The sequence below is a fragment of the Nerophis ophidion genome, linkage group LG06 (genome assembly GCF_033978795.1).
Source record: "Nerophis ophidion isolate RoL-2023_Sa linkage group LG06, RoL_Noph_v1.0, whole genome shotgun sequence".
Lineage (NCBI taxonomy): Eukaryota > Metazoa > Chordata > Actinopteri > Syngnathiformes > Syngnathidae > Nerophis > Nerophis ophidion.
Genome location: NC_084616.1, coordinates 29923630 through 29940012, shown reverse-complemented (window position 1 = coordinate 29940012; position 16383 = coordinate 29923630). Strand labels below are relative to the sequence as shown.

The 16383-nt window shown below is 43.5% G+C and overlaps 1 long non-coding RNA gene across 1 annotated transcript in view; it reads left to right on the top strand.

The window, feature by feature from the left end:
- Window positions 1-16383, top strand: part of LOC133553916 (uncharacterized) — a 77126-nt gene that overhangs the window by 45147 nt on the left and 15596 nt on the right. The window contains exon 2 of the long non-coding RNA XR_009807011.1: window positions 2178-2239. This is a non-coding gene — a long non-coding RNA (uncharacterized LOC133553916). The remainder of the gene's footprint in view (window positions 1-2177; window positions 2240-16383) is intronic.

Sequence of the window (16383 nt, the reverse complement as noted above, 5' to 3'; positions counted from 1 at the left end):
CTGTGGTGGACTCTCTTATTTCTGGGGCTGAGGTTGCTGAGGTAGTTAAAAAGGTCCTCGGTGGCAAGGCCCCGGGGGTAGATGAGATCCGCCCGGAGTTCCTTAAGGCTCTGCATGCTGTGGGGCTGTCCTGGTTGACAAGACTCTGCAGCATCGCGTGAACGTTGGGGGCTGTACCTCTGGATTGGCAGACCGGGGTGGTGGTCCCTCTCTTTAAGAAGGGGGAACGGAGGGTGTGTTCCAACTCCTCAGCCTTCCCAGTAAGGTTTATTCAGGTATACTGGAGAGGAGGCTACGCCGGATAGTTGAATATCGGATTCAGGAGGAACATTGCGCTTTTCCTCCTGGTTGTGGAACTGTGGACCAGCTCTATACTCTCGGCAGGGTCCTTGAGGGTGCATGGGAGTTTGCCCAACCAGTCTACATGTGCTTTGTGGACTTGGAAAAGGCATTCGACCGTGTTCCTCGGGAAGTCCTGTGGGGAGTGCTCAGAGAGTATGGGGCATTGGAATGTCTTAATGTGGCGGTCCGCTCCCTGTACACATTGCCGGCAGTAAGTCGAATACATTTCCAGTGAGGGTTGGACACCGCCAAGGCTGCCCTTTGTCACTGATTCTGTTCATAACTTTTATGGACAGAATTTCTAGGCGCAGTCAAGGCGTTGAGGGGTTGCGGTTTGGTGGCCGTGGGATCAGGTATCTGCTTTTTGGAGATGATGTGGTCCTGATGGCTTCATTTGGCCGCGATCTTTAGTTCTCACTGGATCGGTTCGCAGGCGAGTGTGAAGCGACTGGAATGAGGATCAGCACCTCCAAGTCCGAGTCCATGGTTCTCGCCCGTAAAAGGGTGGAGTGCCACCTCCGGGTTGGGGAGGAGACCCTGCCCCTAGTGGAGGAGTTCAAGTAGCTAAGAGTCTTGTTCACGAGTGAGGGAAGAGTGGATTGTGAGATCGACAGGCGGATTGGTGCGGTGTCTTCAGTAATGCGGACATTGTATTGATCCGTTGTGGTGAAGAAGGAGCTGAGCCGGAAGGCAAAGCTCTCAATTTACCGGTCGATCTACTTTCCCATCCTCACCTATGGTCATGAGCTTTGGGTCATGACCGAAAGAACAAGATAACGGGTACAAGCGGCCGAAATGAGTTTCCTCCGCCGGGTGGCGGGGCTCTCCCTTAGAGATAGGGTGTGAAGCTCTGCCAAAGCTCAAAGTAAAGCCACTGCTCCTCTACATTGAGAGGAGCCAGATGAGGTGGTTCGGGCATCTGGTCAGGATGCCACCCGAACGTTTCCCTAGGGAGGTGTTTAGGGCACGTCTAACCGGTAGGAGGCCACGGGAAGACCCAGGACACGTTGGGAAGACTATGTCTCCCGGCTGGCTTGGGAACGCCTCAGGATCCCCCGGGAAGAGCTGGACGAAGTGGCTCGGGAGAGGGAAGTCTGGGCTTCCCTGCTTAGGCTGCTGCCCCCACGACCTGATCTCGGATAAGTGGAAGAAGATGAATGGATGGATGGATGTTTATTTTTCAACAAGTTTTTAGTTATTTTTATACCTTTTTTTCCAAATAGTTCAAGAAAGACCACTACAAATTAAAAATGTTCTGTTATACAATTTAATAAAGCAGAAACAGATGACATAGTGCTGTATTTTACTTCTTTACCTCTTTTTTTCAAACAAAAATGCTTTGCTCAGACTAGGGGGCACTTAAATTAAAAACATTTTCACAGGGAGTACATCACTGAAAAAAGGTTGAGAACCACTGACCTACATGATCTGAGTGCAAACCTAAAATATCTTCCACTGCTAACCTAATCTTCTCTTTCGCTAACTTACTTTCCAGTATTTCCCTTTCTTTATTGTATTTCCTACAATGTATTAAAAAACGTCCTACACTTTCTATCTGATGGCAAGAGTCACACAGCCCTGTATTATGTTTCCCTATCAATTTCAATGAACTATTTAGATATGTATGTCCTAATCTTATTCTAGTATAATGTCTTCTTCCGTCCTATTTCTATTGCCTCCTCTCATTACACCTTCTCTCCTCTGGACTTTGTTATACTCCCTACCTTTTGTTTCCTAATTCCAATTGTCCTTCCACTTTATAATGCATTCTATCTTAATTATGTTCTTCACTTCTTCTTTAGTGTGGTTAATCTCCATGTTTACTTCTGTTTTAGTGGTAGGGCCTGAAGTCACAGCTGGAGCTGCAGACTTAAAGGAGCGGACTTGATTGTTTCAGGTGAGAGCCTTCCTGATTGCTGGATGGCCTTCAGCTGTTGGGAAGTTTTGAATGTGATTCCAGTTCTCTCCTCTGGGGGGAAATGGGAGCCAAACTCACATTTGGACAAGAGGCACTTCTGTTTGGGTGAAGGCTTTGGCCTTGTGTATAGTTTGCCATTCAGGGTTTTGATAACCTTCAGTGACAAACTACAATGTAAATAGTCATGAAAATAAAGAAAACGCATTAAATGAGAAGGTGTGTCCAAACTTTAGGCCTGTACTGTACATCTCTAATTATAAGGCTGTCTGGGTTTATTTTTGTGTGTGTTTTTTTACAAGTGCGTGACTGTTGAGGACGTTAATAGGAATAATACCCATGGCTGGCATGGCTGGTTTAGCCGACAGGCGAGACGGGCAGTTGCCTGTGGCGCAATCTGCTGGAGGGGCCTCCAAACTGCAGAATCTAAGAAAATAAAATAAAAAAAAATGTAAATAAAAATGAATGTTTAATGAAACACACTCTGCACACATATTAAGGTTGTTTACTTTTAAATAAAGAATTAAACCTCAATACTGTACTTAAAGTATTTAGGTCAGGTGAGTATTTATTTGTAAAAGACTGTTTGTAGCTGAGATAGGCCCGTGACCCCAAAGGGAATAAGCGGTAGAAAATGGATGGATGGATGGATGTAGTGAACGGCAAAGTTACCATTAGACAAACACAGGCAAATCCCTGGGTCCACCCAGATGTCTCATAAATATCCATCCATCCATTTACTACCGCTAATTCCCTTTGGAGTCGCGGGGAGCGCTGGTGCCTATCTCAGCTACAATCGGGCCGAAGGCGGGGTACACCCTGGACAAGTGGCCACATCATCGCAGGGCCAACACAGATAGACAGACAACATTCACACTCACATTCATTCATATAAAGATGCATTATATTTAAAACACTTATTTATTTATTTTTGTCTTTACTTTAAGGGACGGCGTGGCGCAGTGGAAGAGTGGCTGTGCGCAACCCGAGGGTCCCTTGTTCAAACCCCACCTAGTACCAACCTCGTCACATCAGTTATGTCCTGAGCAAGACACTTCACCCTTGCTCCTGATGGGTGCTGGTTAGCGCTTTGCATGGCAGCTCCCTCCATCAGTGTGTGAATGTGTGTGTGAATGGGTAAATGTGGAAGTAGTGTCAAAGCGCTTTGAGTACCTTGAAGGTAGAAAAGCGCTATACAAGTACAACCCATTTAATTTGTGGGCTTAAAAATACACCAAAACTCTTAATCAATCATGACGGTTTGGACAGCTCCACTCCCTTTTCACATATTCCATGTTACTCCGGAAGGCGTTCTGAAAGACTGACTGACATGGTTTTGAGAGTTTCATATAAAGATAAAGTGCAGAAGAGAAGAAAGCGATAAGAAAACAGTTTTAAGGCGTCAACTGTCAAGCTTTTTCTAAGTGACAGCAAATTAGGTGTTTTACAACAGCAGCAGAGCTTCTTCTTACCAAAGTAGCCACAATGCTTATTCAAAAAAAGAAAAAAAAAGCTTTTAATTTGGCTATTTTCTGTGCCACGTCACAATTTATAAATATATTTTTTCCCTACAGACATCTGGTCAGCCTTTTCCTGTTTTGGAACCAATTATCGGGGACCAATTCACTCAACACATCTCAGACCACAAGACAGTCTTAGAAGACATACAAATAAATGGGAGTTTTCTGTCTTTGGTCAGAAGGGAGAGAATCAGGACAAAAACAGCACAATTGTCTCTATGTGTGTACCATGCTTTAGGGAGGACTTCTGCTTTGACGAAAAATCCTTATACCTCTCAGGTGAGGCATTTCAAAATGCTGATTAGACTACAATATTATTGCACACGTAGTCCTTAGGCCAGCCACAATAAAGGGCCAGTCCATCCATCCATCCATCCATCCATCCATTTTCTACTGCTTGTCCCTTTTTGGGTGGCGGGGGGTCGCTGTAGACCATCTCAGCTGCAATCGGGTGGAAGGCGGTCTACACCCTGGACAAGTCACCATCGCAGGAAAGGGCCAATCCAAAATGTACAATTTCATGCTTAAGAAATATTATTAATCCAAGTAATCCATTCCAGACACCCAAAATATTGACACGGAACACATTTTTATAGGGAATAAATATAGTTTTACATGCAGCGAAATATGTTTAAATATCGACTCAAATGTATAAACATTTAATATCATAACATCACAAGTCAGACCTACAAAGTACACTGTTACAATGTCCATATCTCAGATGATATAATATGTGATGATATTAACCAATTCTAACCTCCCACCCCAACCCACTCCACATCCCACCCCCCGGATTGTAAATACTGTAAATAATTCAATGTATATACTCTGATGATAACTTGTGTGATGACTGTATTATGCTGATCGTATATATTTGCACCATGAATTGATTAACGTGGACCCCAACGTTCAAAAACTTATTAGGGTGTGACCATTTTGTGGTCAATTATATGGAATACGTACTATACTGTGCAATCTAGTAACAAAAGTTTCAATCAATCAATCAAACTTAGTAATTGTAAAAAAATATTTTCTGTTGAACCCGTAATAGTAACATCAGCTGGCCGGTGGTGTTCTTATTATATATTTTTTGCTTTAAAGTTGTAACTATGAGCAATTTTCAAACAGACCCTTTAACTGACGAATGTGGAGAGGGAGTTGAAGAGGATATACAGTAGGTACCCTTATTCTATTGTAGGACTTTTTTTCCGAATGGAATTTTTTTTTTTTTAACTTTCTTTGGCCCGATGGTGACTATTTTAGCATTTGAACTCAATAAAAAAAGACTTCTCGCCGATGATGACAAGGAGTGAATATAGAGAAGTATATCCTTCAATAGTATTTCTCACCTTCTTTGTCAAAGTGCTGGCACTCACAACTTTCTTTGGCCCCATGGCAGCTTATTTTGCAGTTGTAGTCGATACAAAAACATAGAGATTGAGTCACTAACACATGGTATTCTTTGTTTGGCCACTCATTACCGAGAAATATGCTGTAAAACTGACTAATGTTTAGATTTACAATAACAAAAACAGTACACAAAAAAATAAAAATTTTGGTGTGTGAAAACTGATGTAGTGGTCCCCAGAGGCGTGATGCGCAGGCCCACTTTGTGGACACACCCTGGCCTCACCTAACCACAGCCCCGCTGCCTTGTGGGTTAGTCTGGGAAGACAAAAGGCTAGGAGAGGACACCCTGAGAGAAAAGCAAGTGCTGGTAGGCGCACCATAGGCGGTCCTCCGACAGCCCGGAGCTACGGCAGCCTCCTGCAGCCTCCTGCAGCTGTGAGGTCGTCTGGGTTTCCCTTTCCACCGGATACAGCTCCCCACAGCGAAGAAGTGACGTTAGAGTCTGCGCGTCTCTCTTGTCGAAAAAACCCTCAAACGTTAAAGTGGGCGGATGATGGTTGCATAGAAGCTCCACAACGGTCACAAAGGCGGGAGAAGGCTGCAGCAAAGATGGGCCCCCAATTGTCTTGGTCTCCATGCCATTGGACCCTGGCCTTCTCTTTGCCAAGGACAGTGTGGTGGTTGTCTGTGGACCAGTCTCCCCACTTTAAAAGAACCCACGCACAGGCGTTCTCCTGAAGGCAATCCCACCAACAGGAGGACAATCATACTCCCTTCGAATGATCGCCGCCGCCGACGACCGCTGCACAACCCACCAGGCCTCACAGTGTTATATTTCTCTTTTACCACTTATTCAGTCCCCGCAACCCCGAAAGGGAATAAGCGGTAGAAAATGGATGGATGGATGGGCACTTATTCAGTGTACTTTTTTTCGATTAATTTTTGAAATTTGCAATTTTAATACTGTTTATCTATTACTCTGTTATTCATCCAGCAAAATTAAAAGATGCTATTACTCTTATAATAAGCCTGGTTTGAGTATGAAACACAGTTATGTTTAGGCATGACAAAGGACGTGATTTAAAAAAAAAATACTTAAGAGAAAATAACATTTTGTCCATGCCTTTTTGCAATTCTAATAGATATTCCTTATTTTGTTTCCACTGTTTACTTCTTTTATTTTTGTTTACCATTTTTTTGTTTGGTTCATTTAGCTGCGCATTTATAGAGGTGCCTGTATTTTTTTTTTCTTTTCCTTCCTACGTTTAATTTTTACAGCCCTTCGGGACAATAATGGCTGCTTTTAAATTGTGTTGTATAAATAAATAAACCTTGACCCAAACCATGACCATCCACTAAGTTGGGTAATATGTGAGTATTGTAGTCTAAATGAGTTTACCAATGCGGTTATATATAATGGTTTCATTGCACATATTGAATGCTGCATTGGTGTGTTCTTACAGAAATAGTCGGAGAGCTGTGACTGCTCCTACTCCTTTGATAATGTGTTACTCACGCTACACAACACGCATCAACAATTGTGGCAATAGGAAACACTCCCATACATCCTCATAATCTCCACACCTTTAAAGTCAGGCTGACATCTGCCCGACAACATCCACTTGCACGGTGTGTCTTAATAACAGGGGACAGAAAGTGGCATGTGTTAGCTTGTAAACAAAAACCGTGGTCACAAACATGCATCAACAGTCCACAGGTTATAAATTATACAGGTTTTTATCAAACAAATTACTGTCATTTATGACAGCCACCTCCTTTGCACTCAGTGAGGCGAAACATCTTTTGTGCCTTTCCTATTTCCATCCATTCCAATAATAATAGTAATATTATTGGAATGAATAATATTCATTCCAATAATAATATTCATTCATACAAATGTAGCTTACCACCACCAGGTGTGAATGAATGATGGGTTCCCACTTCTCTGTTGGCACTTTGAGTATCTAACAATAGAAAAGCGCGATATAAATCTAATCCATTATTATTATTATTATTATTATTAATAATGGATTAGATTTATATCGCGCTTTTCTATACTGCTTGTCCGAATTTGGGTTAAAGGTGACTTGGAGCCTGCCTTTGCTATAAAAATAAGAACTAAGGGCCCCATTCAGCAACAGTTCTTAAGAACAAGTTTCGTTCTTAGGCCAACTTACAAAGTTTTTAAGGAGATTTTTGTATTCACCAATGCTTCATAACTGGGGTTTTGTTTGGAGGTTAGAACAAAATCTAGGACCGCTCCAGAGCACTCTTAGGCTGGCCTATTTGTTTTTAAGTGTGACAAGTTCCCTTACTTCTATTGTCTAATATCATAGATAGATAGATAGATAGATAGATAGATAGATAGATAGATAGATGGATAGATAGATAGATAGATAGATAGATAGATAGATAGATAGATAGATAGATAGATAGATAGATAGATAGATAGATAGATAGATGCATGGATAGATGGATAGATAGATAAATAAATTGATAGATAGATAGATAGATAGATAGATAGATAGATAGATAGATAGATAGATAGATAGATAGATAGATAGATAGATAGATAGATAGATAGATAGATAGATAGATAGATAGATAGATAGATAACAGACAGACATATAGCAAAATGAGCAATATATAGACATTTCAAAATACACACACACACACACACACAATCATCAATTACCGGGGCGTTGATTTAGTGATTGGTGACTCTTTTGAAGACTCAACTCACACAATGTCAATGCTTTTGCTGCTACAGCAAGATGCCGCAGGGATGAATGTTTATTTGAACGCTTTAGACTACCGAGAGCGGTCCCCCTTTCTTAAATGTATGTTTTGACAATACGGATCCCCCGCGGGATATTACACATTTATTTTCTGTAATCTGTTTGTGTTTTCTCCGTGTGTTTGATGTTTGGCTTTTCCGCAGGAAATGTGCCCTTACGTGGGGAATTAAGGGCGTTCACCTATGCAAATTGCGGAATTAAGGGTGTTTACATATGCATATTGGGGATATAAGGGAGTGTTTATGTACACATTTTGAAAGACATGCATGCGTTAACCATTTGGCAGTCAGTAACTTAAGAACAGCAGGTGGGAACATTTTGGCCATTTAAGAACGCGTCATGCTTTTGAATGGAGTCTTCTTAGGAAATCACATAGGAAGAAAGATAAGAGTAAAACTTAGGAACTTATTGCTGAATCGGGCTCACAGTTTACTTGTCAATGCAAAAAACAACTAGAAATATTAGTTTTGCATATTAATGCTTCAGACCCTTGTCAGGGCACTTTTAATGAAACATCAGTAATGATATAACTTGTTCTTCAACAGATCTTTGCTACTTCAGTTGTTTTAAAACTATTGATCTAGGTTTGAAAACTGCCTTGGGATTTCATTAATCTAATAACTGCTCACATCAACTTTTCCTTGGTCGCCATTCACTAGAAGATTGACTGTACTTTTTACTTCCTTTCTTAGTGTCTTGTCACAGGCGCTGGTCTCCATGATTTGGTCTTCTTGCTTCAATATGCTTCCAAAACAATTTGAGTTTTCCATTTTGTCCTTTGATGCCATTAATTCTTGACCTGGCAGCTCAGACTGGCACAGTACGATTACCTCATTTGGAAGCCAGCTCCCAGTGTGCTCGTATCAAGTGCTCTGCGACGGTTTCCCCCTCTCATGAGGCACGTTACATTCGGTAAGCCATTTTCCCTCATCCCATGTAAAAACCAGTCCCTCCAACACAACTACGCACCTAAAATCCTAAACCACCTTCAGCATGAGCTATAGCTGTAGTGAAGCACATGTACAGGCCCAATGTTTTTTTTTTACCCCAAATATCAGCTTTTACAATACTTTTTGCAACCAAATTGTTGAGCCAGCTTGACCAATAATAGTACAAATAATAAATAATAATAGTTAGCTAAAATATTGCATGATTGATTGATAAGTTTATTGACATCTTAAAGAATTGAATCCATGTAATGCTTTAAAAAGGCAGATGGATGGCACAAAAAGCCAAAAGGCTTGTTTCCATTGTGGTCCATTTTGCTGTTATAAAGAACATATACTATTTAGAATGGATCCCGTTTGGAAACATTTATTTGAAATCAATGTGAAACTTACACTGTATTTTGGAACTGCTCAGTGTTTATACGAAAACAATATACCAGACCGATCTTTACTCGAACATGCCGCACCTTCTAGAATGACCCTTGACCCACAAGCTTAGACCATTAAGCAGACCGCCAGTCTGCACTACATGTGGATGTCGAATGCCAAATTAATATTCTGTGGGAGTTATCTGAAAGACCGCCACATCAAATACACATGCCCAAGGGTGTATCTGATGTACGGAGAATTTCTTACTTGGCAACATGTTCTCATGAGAATTTACTTGGGACATTTAGTGAATATAATTGAACTCTATATTTATTCTCATTCTCAGCAGCGGGAGCGTTTGAGTTTTACGTGCAAAAAGCAGGTAGCAACTCACTTTCATGGTTAGTCTTACTGCTATGCGCTGCACAATCGTAGTGAAGTTTGCAGTGCTAAAAAAACTAACCCTGAAAGAAATTATTCTGGAGCCTTTATCAATAGAGAACTTGGCTGATGAATCCCGGCTTAATGTATCTCACTGATCTGACAAAAAATAAAAAATATCAAACATTTGAATAAATGTAAAGTGAAGACACAACAAAATGTATATGGAAACAGTAAACAATTATTATTAAGGAAACCTCAGAAATATTAAAAGATTGCAACCTATAATTTTCCAGACGAATTGAAACTAGAAAAAGTTGGACCAATTTATTATGGGTGACGTGGCTCTGTTGGTAGAGTGGCCATGCCAGCAACTTGAGGGTTCCAGGATAGATCCCCGCTTCCATCATCAATGAGTCACTATCATGGGTAAAGTCTCTTGGGAAATACTTTACCCACCTGCTCCCAATGCCACCCACACTGGTTTAAATGTAAATTAGATAATGGGTTTCACTGCGTAAAGTGCTTTGAGTCACTAGAGCAGGCCTGGGCAATTATTTTGACTCGAAGGCCACATTTAGAGAGAAAAAATGTGTCTGAGGGCCGGTATATCTATTTTTAAGAACACTAATACAAAACCTCACAATAATGTCTAAATGAATGCTAAAAACGTTATGACGGACCGCTTTAAAAAACGTGATGGAATTTTACATTTTTCTACGAACGATAAAACACAAAATATAAACGTCACACCCCCTCTCGATTGACATATTTTACAATCAAGTAAAACGCAACAAACAGTGAAATAATAACGCAAAGGGTACAAAATAAACCCACCTACAATCTGATATATCTGATATATCACTAAGCATTTTCCCAGTAGAGGTGGGATGCAGGGGATTTATTGCCACATCAACCATCAGTCTTTTGAGAAAAATGTGGTTGAAGGGACACTCCCTCCAACAGGCTATCAAGTCCATGTTAAGTGCTGCCGAAAAACCCAGCAACTGGCTCTGCATTATGCGCAAGGACCCCAACTGAGCAGTAAAATAAGAGACAATGGTATGGGGTGAGGCTTAGGCCTGACTCAGGGAAAAGGACGACCCTGCCATCCAGAGTCCAACAGGATATGGAGGGTAGGGCATGGAGGGGAGTTTACCTGGGACGCTAGGTACACCGTTGAGTCCTCTTCGATGAAGCAGGGTGCCCACACGAAAACCCCAATGACATACTTACCCTCCCTTTCACCACTCCACACCGACTGCTACCGTCAAGATTGTTCCCTACTTACCAAAGGGATTGAAACATCTAGTTCTATTTGCTTTACTGATCTTCTGGAAGAAAAACCCAGTGACTGTTGTGAAAGTGCAGCTGACGACAAGGGAAAGGCCATGTGACAGCTTCGATAGACAGCTGACAGGAGGAAATAGACCCCAACGGGGCTGTTATGGGCTAGCTACCCACAGCAGCAGGCTCCGTCACCCTATTAGGGCTCAAGAGCCACCTTAACTGGCTACAGAAAGTTCAAGAAGAAGAATACCCCTAGAGTCTGCAAGAGCAAGGGCGCAAGAAGACTCACAGGCTGATCTCCCGGTAACGACCCCTGGAATGGACACAACAATGAATGAAGGTATTATCAATACTCTTGAGAAACTAGCAGTTGGTCATGTTCTTCAGACGTTTCTGTGTGGATGGGCTAAAGTAACATCAACCTATGGTCTTAAAGTTCACCAAGGACGGAAGAAATGCCTGAAAACCCCTAACCCAGGGCCCCGTATAGACCGGCTTCTGTCGGATGAAACTGAGCGACATGAAGAAACCCACAGTCCGGAGAGCATCAGCACCCCGCAGGATGAGGAGGAAGGTTCAGGCAGAACCACCAGTCCAAGACCATACCCAGTACACCGCAAAAAGGAAAACATGCAAGGACGTAAGTCGTTGGTGAAATGGCCGAAGTCTAACAGCAAGAAGTGGGAAACCATCAACATAGACTTAAGCCTTATCCTAACTAACATCAAAGGATCAGCCGAAAAGAAGCTGGAGAAGATGGGTGACCTAATCTACAGCTACAGAGAGAAGAAATGTGGAGTGAAGGAACAAGGCAGAAAGAAAGACATGCTTCCCGCCCCCAAATCTCGTCGGCTTCAAGAAATCCATCTACTTGTAAAAAAAAAAAAGGCGACAGCTAAGAAAGTTGTGGAGAAAGGCGACAGCAGAAGAAAGGGAAGGCATCGACCTCCTTCAAGAGGAATTGAAACAGAGGTTCTCAAAACTCCGTCGAGCGGAAAGCCTAAGGATGCGTCGGAAGAAGAAAGAAAAAGCCAGAACCGACTTCTACAAAGGCCCCTTTAAATTTGTGAAAGGGATTTTCACAAAAGAGAAGAGTGGATCTCTGAAAACATCAAAAGATCAGGTTGAAGAATATCTGACAACCATCTATACCGATGAGAAAAAACATGAACCGATCATTGTCCCCACTGATAGCCTTCCTATATCACCCGCACAATATCAGGTTGATGTCAGCCCTCCCAAGCTGAGCGAGGTGAAGCAGGCAGTAAAAAAGGCAAGATTGGCATCTGCACCAGGGCCTAATGGTTTTTTGTATAGTGTCTACAAGACCGCTCCAGAGGTTCTGAGATTCCTGTGGAAAAACATGAGAGTGGTGTGGGACAAGCAGATCATCCTGAAAGCCTGGCGAACTCGACCACTATTGAACAGTTTCGCCAAATAAACCTTCTGAACATCGAAGTAAAGATTTTCTTTCGCGTATTGGCACAGCGACTAAAAAAGTATCTGAAGCAAAACCACTTAATTAATACATCGATCCAACAGGCTGGCATAGCAGACTTTTCTGGATGCCTCGAACATAACAGCATCATGTGGCATCAAATCCAGACTTCAAAAAAAGAAAGAAAATATCTTCATGTCTTGTTCCTTGATCTGGTCAACGCCTATGGATCAGTCCCTCATTAATTGCTGTGGAAAGTCTTTGAATTCTTCCAAGTGCCAACTACAATCACAAATCTCGTAAAACACAATTTCCAGGATTTGCAGTTTTGCCTCACAACATCAGGCTTTACCACAACATGGCAATCTCTGGAAGTAGGGATCACGGCTGGGTGCACCATCTCCCCATTGGCCTTTACGATGGCAATGGAGATCATTATTAGAGTCTCAAGACGGGTGGTTGGAGGAGAACAACTCCAATGTGGTCAGAGATTACCACCAATTCGAGCCTATACGGACGATATAACAACACTCACAACAACTGTTCCCTGCACCAAGAGACTGCTGGAGAAACTTCATTCAAATATAACATGGGCACGGATTAAGTTAAAGCCCAGCAAGTGCAGAAGTATCTCCGTTGTGAAAGGCCAAGTCACAGACCAGAGATTTCATGTCAGCGGAACACCAGTACCAACTGTTTCAGAAATGCCAGTAAAGAGCTTGGGAAGGTGGTACAACGCAAGGCTCAAAGACACAGAGCAGTTTGAGCAACCAAAAAAGGATACCATCACTTACATGGATTGCATCAATAAAACCTTGTTGCCAGGAAAACTCAAGTTGTAGTGCATTAACACTGGAACAGAGGCGAACCACCACAATCTCCCACAAACACCAGCAGGAAAGGTCCATTTCACACATTTTGTACCAGCTGGCCAACATCAAGAGTGTCAAACGACACCAAATAATGCAAGCATCCTGCAGTCGGCTCGAGGTTGGAAATTGGAAGTAGACCTTGATAAAAAGCTTGTGTTTCCCCCTAGAAAAAATGGCTATAACACTCCGGCCAGACATGGTCCTGTGGTCTCCAACAGCAAAGCTGGCTTATGTCGTGGAGCTGACAGTACCATGAGAAGAAGGGATTGAAGAGGCTTACGAGAGGAAAAAAAACAAATATTCTGACCTGGCAGCTGAAGCATCCCAGAACGGCTGAAAGACCAGTAGAGGTGGGATGCAGGGGATTTATTGCCACATTTACCATCAGTTTTTTGAGAAAAATGGGGATGAAGGGACACTCCCTCCAACAGGCTATCAAGTCCATGTCAAGTGCTGCCGAAAAAGCCAGCAACTGGCTCCGGATTAAACGCAAGGACCCCAACTGAGCAGTAAAATAAGAGACAATGGTATGCGGTCAGGCTTAGGCCTGACTCAGGAAAAAGGACGACCCTGCCATGCAGAGTCCAACAGGATATGGAGGGTATGGCATGGAGAGGGGTGTACTTGGGACGCTGGGTACACCATTGAGCCCTCTGGAGACTTCACTCATTAGAACTGTGTTGTGAAAATCTCCTTCCGCCTCTGTGGAAACGCTTTCCACCCACACTGCTTGATGGCTCGTCTGAGTTGCTGTTATGTAAATGACCATAGTAACTAATTAGATTACCATAGTAACTAGCATATCATCCAAAAGCGCAAATTACAACCATTAAAATACTTTTTACAGTTGAAGACTTACGGTCATTAGAAAACATCAATGCACATCATAATGGCAGCTACACTTTCCATCTTAAAGATCTAAAAAAACGTATTTGGGAATGTCCGGCGGGCCAGATTCGAAAGCTTAGTTTGCCCAGGTCTGCACTAGAGAAAAGCGCAATATCAATATAATTCACTTCACACACTAAGACTGAAGAGTTATAAACTATAGACCTGTTACAGTATTTTTTTAAATATTTGAAAAATTGGATTGGACAAATGTATAAATACAAGTGGAAGGGTCGTAGACAATCAATACAGATAAAAAGTTAGCTGTTATGATCCACTGCCCGGATCATATTATGTTTTCGTTTTGAGTCTGTTTGTACTTTGTTCTGCTGTTTGTCTTAGTTCCTGGTTGCACTTCCTTGTTTATCTTGTCTCCATGGTTACTTATTAGTTCCACCTGCAACTTGTTTCTTGACGCGCACCTGCCTTGTGATTAGGTCTTTATTTAAGCCTGCCTTTTCTGTTAATTCAGTCTTGCTTCCTAGTTTGTGTTTCACAACAGTGACGACTCTGATCCCGATCCTGTGTACCTGTTCGCAACCAGATAGCTTCCACGCTAAGTACCTGTTATTTCTCTAGCTCCTATGCAAGCACTTTTGTTTTTATTTTTTTGCTCCCATGCTTGTTTTGTTTGTTTAGTTTTTTGTGCCTTGTGCAAGTTTTCTGTTTCATAGCCTGATTTAATTTTAAATGAATCATCATTTCTTAACTTCACGCTGTGTCCGAGCCCAACTGTATCAAGAAAGAATGACCCCCATCACCACAATTCCCCGTAATCGTCACAGTAGGAGGCAAACAGAAAAAGGTTCTTTCGCTGCGGGCTTTTCAGAGGTCGACGAAGGAACATGGGCTGTATTTCGAGCTATGCAGGAAGAGATGCTCCGCTGTTCGGCAGATGAGGACATGTTGTGGGGCCCTGGAGGATTCCTGGTCCCGCTCGACTCCGTCTGGCCCGTTGATGTCCCCTCTCAACCTGCTCGCACTCGTCAGCGATGGCAGAAGTTGCACAAAAGGGGCTTTGCCTCGCGACAGTGACGCTCCAACCCCGCAACTTCTCCCTCCAAAACACAGCCAGCAACAGGCAGCTAGTGCTGGGATATGTGCTGAGGAGGTAGCACATCTGCGCCCAGCCAAGCCACAACCCCCAGCTAGGCCACAACCGCCGGTTTTTCGACCCGCCAAGCTGCAACCTCCTGCGCGGCCTCCTTTACCTGTTGTGGAGGGAAGTTCTGATTAGCACACTGCAGGTAGAAAGATCAGCGACCCCGTCTGGGTGGCTGGAGACAGCGCACCCTCAGACGGGGGGGTGGCATGGGCAGGACGGCGAGACGCAGCTAGAAGTTCATTAGATGTCGCAGGTGGTACGCGCTGATCTAATCAACTGTTGTCTTTAACAGTAAACGGCCAGCGGAGGAGGGGCTGCTGCTGTTGGTGAGACTGAAAAGTCGAGCAGAAAAGCGTGATCCTGAGAAAAACTGAATATATTAAAACTACTGTCAAACCTGAACCACTGGCGTCCAGCGAGCATCTGTGGGAACTTTGAGTAAGAAGCTTACACCTGTCTTTCGGCCCGCCAAGCTGCAGCCCCCAGCTAGGACACCTCTACCTGCACCACAGCTAGCACCTGTAGCTAGTCCAAGTCCTAGTCATAGTCCAAGTCTTAGTCCTAGCCCTCGTCCAAGTCATAGTCATAGTCCAAGTCCCAGTCATAGTCATTGTCCTAGTCCTGGTGCTAGTCCTAGTCCTAGTCCTATTCCTAGTCCAAGTCCAAGTCTGGATCCCACTCCAGCACCTGTCCCTAGGCTGGATCCCACTCCAGCACCTGTCCCTAGGCTGGATCCCACTCCAGCACCTGACTCTAGGCTGGATCCCACTCCAGCCCCCGACTCTAGGCTGGATCCCACTCCAGCCCCCGACTCTAGGCTGGATCCCACTACAGTACCTGTCCCTAGGCTGGATCCCACTCCAGCACCTGACACTAGGCTGGATCCCACTCCAGCACCTGACTCTAGGCTGGATCCCACTCCAGCACCTGACTCTAGGCTGGATCCCCCTCCAGCACCTGACCCTAGGCTGAATCCCACTCCAGCACCTGATTCAAGACTCGTTCACACTCCAGCACCTGACCCAAGGCTGGATCCCACTCCAGCACCTGACCCTAGGCTGGATCCCCCTCCAGCACCTGACCCTAGGCTGAATCCCACTCCAGCACCTGATCCAAGGCTCGATCACACTCCAGCACCTCACCCAAGGCTGGATCACACTCTAGTAAC